A 6,105-nucleotide genomic window follows, 5' to 3' on the forward strand; every position below is an offset into this window, starting at 1 on the left:
TTGATTAAATCATAATAGCCTGATTATTAAATTATTGATATGCAAATAATATGCATGAGCTGTCTATGTATGATTTAGATTGTTGTTAAGTTAAAATTCGGTACATGGTTGAATTGTAGGCATGGATAAGTTGCCGTAGGCTTAAATATATTGCCTAAGTATTGGTATGAATAAAATACATATATAGGAAGTATGGATGAGTTGGTAGTTTAAAAATATAAATATATATGTTTGTAGAGGCATGGTTGAATTGCCAATGTATAAATATACATACATGGAGGCATGGTTGAATTGCCAATGTATAAATAAATATATCTGTTGGGGCATGGTTGAATTGTCAATATATAAATAAATATATTTGTAATGGCATGGTTGATTTGCCAAAGCATAAGTAATGGCTATGCATATTAGATGTTTAAATTGCATCCATGGTTATTATATGTATAGGTTGGGTTAAGATTGGATGTTCTTAAATTATAATAATTCAATATTTACAAGTTAGTGTATTACTTTATATATATTAATAAAATAATATTGGTGGAGACATGGATGATTTGTCAAAGCTTGAATATTGAATATGTGATTTAAATAATCACAGTTATTATTAGGGATGAGATTAAATGTATTATTTCATTAATTATGTTTTATTATTTAAATGGTTAAATAATCATTCAGGATGGGATTAAGGTTTAATGAACTTTTCTTTAAAAGAAATAGTGGATTGGTGTAGGTATGATTAATTTAATTATTATTTATGGGTTTTGAAAATTAATGAACCTAGTAATAGATGTAGTTAGGGTATTATATATAATTATTTATATATAAGTGTATCATTGTTTATTAAAGTAAAATTTTTATTAGGTTTGGTTTTGATCAGAGATGATCTACTAATTGGTTTTTAGAGGCTTGGTAGAGTGAACTTGCTCGTAGGGTTTAACCCACGATTTATTTTTCAGGTTATTAGAAGTTCAAATCTAAAGGTTGAGTATCCGCAGCTGGAGGACTTATCCACTCTTTCGATTTATTTAAAAGTATGATATTTTTATTATTTCATTTGTTATTAGTATTTAATAATGAATTTCTGGATAATGGATTTTTCGGTTAAGGAGTCCTTGAGTTGCAGGATTCCCGTGCTGTAAATTTTAAGAGAAATATTAATGGAACTTTTATTTAATAGATTTCCTTCAGCGAGTTATTTATTCTTTATTATTCATCTTTGTACTATGTGCTTGTTAAATACTTTAATTGTTTTGATATCTCCTGATTTTATGCGCGGACTTGATCAACCCGTGTTTCGAAATCAGGGGGTATCACACATACACACACATATATATATATATATAATAGTATAGATTTGAATTTTATTAGGTAATTAGTAATTTGAATTTTATTAGGTAATTTCATATTTAGTATAATTTGAAATTTACAATAGAAATTCAATTATAATAATTTTTAATTAAATTTTAAAAGAGAAGTTCAGTTAAACTAATCATGCATTAGATTAAAATTGATATAAAAATTTATTTATTATAGCCAAAAGGCGGAGAAAAGTTAGCCGCCGACCTAAAAAATTTAGTACTACTCTTGATTTTAGCTAAAAGGCCGATAAAGGTTAGCCAAAAGGCCAATAAAGGTGTGATTAATTTTTCTTTAGGTGTATAGTTTTTTTATAAGAGGCTTTCCATGTAATCCTTTATAATTCAAAACCAATGTGGGACAAGAAAAGTGAATTTTATTAGATAATTTGTAATTTGAATTAAACTCTTTAAATTAATTTTTATGAATTTTAATAGGTAATTTATAATTTGAATTAAACTTTTTAAATAATTTTTTATGAATTTTATTAGGAAATTTGTAATTTGAATTAAACTCTTTAAATAATTTTTAGGTAATTTGAAATATATTTCGTGTTAGAATTTTAATAAATATATTATTTGAATTTTATCAGGTAATAATTTTTAGAGTGACTTATATATAGAGAGAATATAGATTTGTTTAGAAACAACAAATAGATAAAATATGTAATTTAAATTTTATTAGGTAATAATTTTTAGAGTTTTATAGAAACTCTTTTTTTTAGAGTTTCTATAATTTAAAATATATTTTGTGTTAGAGTTTTAATAAATATTTTATTTGAATTTTATTAGGTAATAATTTTTAGAGTTTCTATAATTTGAAATATGTAATTTGCAATGTATTTCGTGGTAGAGTTTTAATAAATATCTTATTTGAATTTATTAGGTAATAAGTTTTAGAGTTTCTATAGTTTGAAATATATTTCGAATTAGAGTTTTAATAAATATTTTATTTGAATTTTATTAGGCATTAATTTTTAGAGATTCTATAATTTGAAATGTATTTCGTGTTAGAGTTTTAATAAATATTTAATCTAAATTTTATTAGGTAATAAAAAGACGGAAACTCTTTGCACATTTAATAATAGTATAGACTGAAAAACTGAAACTCTTTTAGCCAAAAGGCCGATCTAAAAAAAATTAGTACTAGATCTTAGCCAAAAGGCTGAGAAAGGTTAGCCAAAAGGCCAAGAAATATGTAATTAATATTTCTTTAGGTATATAGTTTTATAAGAGGCTTTCATATAATTCTTTATAATTCAAAACAAATGTGGTATAAGAAAAATGAATTTTATTAGGTAATTTATAATATGAATTAAACTCTTTAAATAATTTTTAGGTAACATTTTTTTATATATAAATACTGAAACTCTCTTAGTCCAAAAGGCTGAGAAAGGTTAACCAAAAGGCCGACCCAAAAAAATTTAGTACTACATTTGATCTTAGCCAAAAGGTCGAGAAAGGTTAGCCACAATGCCGAGAAAGGTGTGATTAATATTTCTTTAGGTGTATAGTTTTATAAGAGGCTTCCATATAATCCTTTATAACTCAAAACCAATGTGATAAGAAAAATGAATTTTATTAGGTAATTTGTAATTTGAATTAAACTCTTTAAATTAATTTGTAATCTAATAAATAGTATGGACTGAAAGACTGAAACTCTCTTAACTAAAAGGCCGAGAAAAGTTAACCAAAAGACCGACCCAAAAAAATTTAGTACTATACTTGATTTTAGCCACAAGGTAGAGAAAGGTATGATTAATATTTCTTTAGGTCTATAGTTTTATAAGAGGCTTCCATGTAATCCTTTATAACTCAAAACCAATGTGGGACAAGAAAAATGAATTTTATTAGGTAATTTTTAATTTGAATTAAACTCTTTAAATTAATTTTTATGAATTTTATTAGATAATTTGAAAATTGAATTAAACTATTTAAATCATTTTTATGTAATTTTTTTTATTTTTATAAATACTCTTTTTTTATATATTAATAAATAAATAATGAAATAAAACTCTCTACGCCAAAAGGTCGAGAAAGGTTTGCCAAAAGGTCGACCCAAAACAATTTAGTATTACACTTGATTTTAGCTAAAAGGCCGAGAAAAGATAGCCAAAAGGGTAAAAAAGGTGTAATTAATATTTCTTTAGATTCATAGTTTTATAAGAGGCTTCCATGTAATCCTTTATAACTCAAAACCAATGTGGAACAAGAAAAGTGAATTTTATTTGGTAATTTGTAATTTGAATTCTATTAAAATTAATTTTTATAAATTTTATTAAGTAATTTGTAATTTGAATTAAACTCTTTAAATTAATTTTTATGAAAATTTTTTTCCTTAGTTGGGTACTCACACACACTTGCCTCCACTGAGGCTCGAACTCCTGACCTCTCTTTAAGAAGTAGGGGCTTGGTATCGCTAGGCCACTATCCTGTTAGTAATTTTTATGAATTTTATTAGGTAATTTGTAATTTGAATTAAAACTCTTTAAATAAATTTTAGATAATTTGAAATATATTTCGTGTTAGAGTTTTAATAAATATTTTATTTGAATTTTATTAGGTAATAATTTTTAGAGTGACTTGTATATAGAGAGAATATAGATTTTTTTTGAAACAACAAATAGATAAAATAGATAATTTAAATTTTATTAGGTAATAATTTTTAGAGTTTTATAGAAACATTTTTTTTTATAGAGTTTCTATATTTTGGAATATATTTCGTGTTAGAGTTTTAATAAATAGTTTATTTGAATTTTATTAGCTAATTAAATATATTCATAATAAATAGGTAAATCCAAGTTATATGTGATAGAGTTTTATAGAAAATAAAATAGCTAATTTGTAGTAGAGTTTTATAAATAAATAAATAGGTAATATGTGTTACAATTTTATAGAAACTATTTTAAAAACTCATTTTATGTCAATTAATAAAAAAAAAATTATATTAATAATTCTTGTCTAATTAGATTTCCTTTTATTAAAAAAAAAACTCATAATAAAAGGTAATTTAAGGTAGAGTTTTAGAAAAAAAATTTATATTTTTTTATATTAATAATTCTTATCTAATTAGATTTCATTTCATTAAAAAACTCATAATAAATAGGTAATTTGTAATAATTTTCTTTAAATATATCCTTGTCCAATTATCCAAAAAAATTTAATACTGCACTCGATCTTAACCAAAAGGCCGAGAAAGGTTAGCCAAAAGGCCAAAAAAGGCGTGATTAATATTTTTTTTACGTCTATAGTTTTATAAGAGGCTTAGGTAATTCTTTGTTTATAAAAACTCTTTTTTTATATTAATAAATAAGTAGAAACTCTACACTTGATCTTAAAGGTTAGCCAAAAGGTCGAGAAATGTATGATTAATATTTCTTTAGGTCTATATAGTTTTATAAGAGACTTCCATGTAATAATTTTTAACTCAAAACCAATGTGGGACAAGAAAAATGAATTTTGAATTAAAAAAATTTAGTACTACACTTGATCTTAGCCAAAAGGTCGAGAAAGATTAGCTAAAAGGCCGGAAAAGGTGTGATTAATATTTCTTTAGGCCTATAGTTTTATAAGAGGCTTCTATGTAATCCATTTATTCAAAACTAATGTGGGACAAGAAAAATGAATTTTTAGGTAATTTTTTGTTTATAAAAACTCTTTTTTTATATTAATAAATAAATAATAAAATAGTAAAACTCTTTGCACATTTAATAATAGTATAGATAATTTGTAATTTGAATTAAACTCTTTAAATAAATTTTTATGAATTTTATTAGGTAATTTGTAATTTGAATTAAACTTTTTAAATAATTTTTAGGTAATTTTTTTTTTTTATAACAACTCTTTTTTTGTATTAATAAATAAATATTGAAAGACTAAAACTTATAAAGGCCGACCCAAGAAAATTTAAAACTACTATTGATCTTAGCCAAAAGGCCAAAAAAAGGTTAGCCAGAGGACAACCCAAAAAAAGGCCGACCCAAAAAAATTTAGTACTACACTTAATCTTAGCCAAATGACCGAGAAAGGTTTGCCAGAGGACAACCCAAAAAAATTTAGTACTACACTTGATCTTAGGCAAAACGTCGAGAAAGGTTAGCCAAAAGGCTGAGAAAGGTGTGATTAATATTTCTTTAGATCTATAGTTTTATATTAGGCTTCCATGTAATCATTTTTAACTCAAAACTAATGTAGGACAAGAAAAATGAATTTTATTAGGTAATTTGTAATTTGAATTAAACTCAAACCAATGTGGGATAAGAAAAATGAATTTTATTAGGTAATATGTAATTTGAATTAAACTCTTTAAATTAATTTTTATAAATTTTATTAGGTAATTTGTAATTTGTAATTAAACTCTTTAAATAATTTTTAGGTAATCCTTTGTTTATAAAAACTCTTTTTTTATATTAATAAATAAATACTGAAATATTGAAAGATTGAAACTCTTTGCACATTTAATAATAGTATAGATACAGATATATATATAGATATATAGACTATCAAGTTAAAATGAAAAAAAAAAAAAAAAAAAAGGGATGCATTTTGGGATCATGTTGAACAAAACTCTAATTATCATGGAGGTATTGCAATTGTCAAATCACATTTATCCGGAGTAAAAGGAAGAGATATTGAAATTTGTTCAAAAGTTTCTTAAGAGGTTCAAGAAGCTGCATTTTATTTTTAATTTAGATAACATAGTTGATAAGTTGAATTATATAATTTTTTTCATTAATTTTGTAATGAATTG

This window comes from Cornus florida, unplaced genomic scaffold, assembly GCF_030987335.1.
Source record: "Cornus florida cultivar Cherokee Brave unplaced genomic scaffold, ASM3098733v1 CherokeeBrave_3.0.0_Hap2_Chr04, whole genome shotgun sequence".
NCBI lineage: Eukaryota > Viridiplantae > Streptophyta > Magnoliopsida > Cornales > Cornaceae > Cornus > Cornus florida.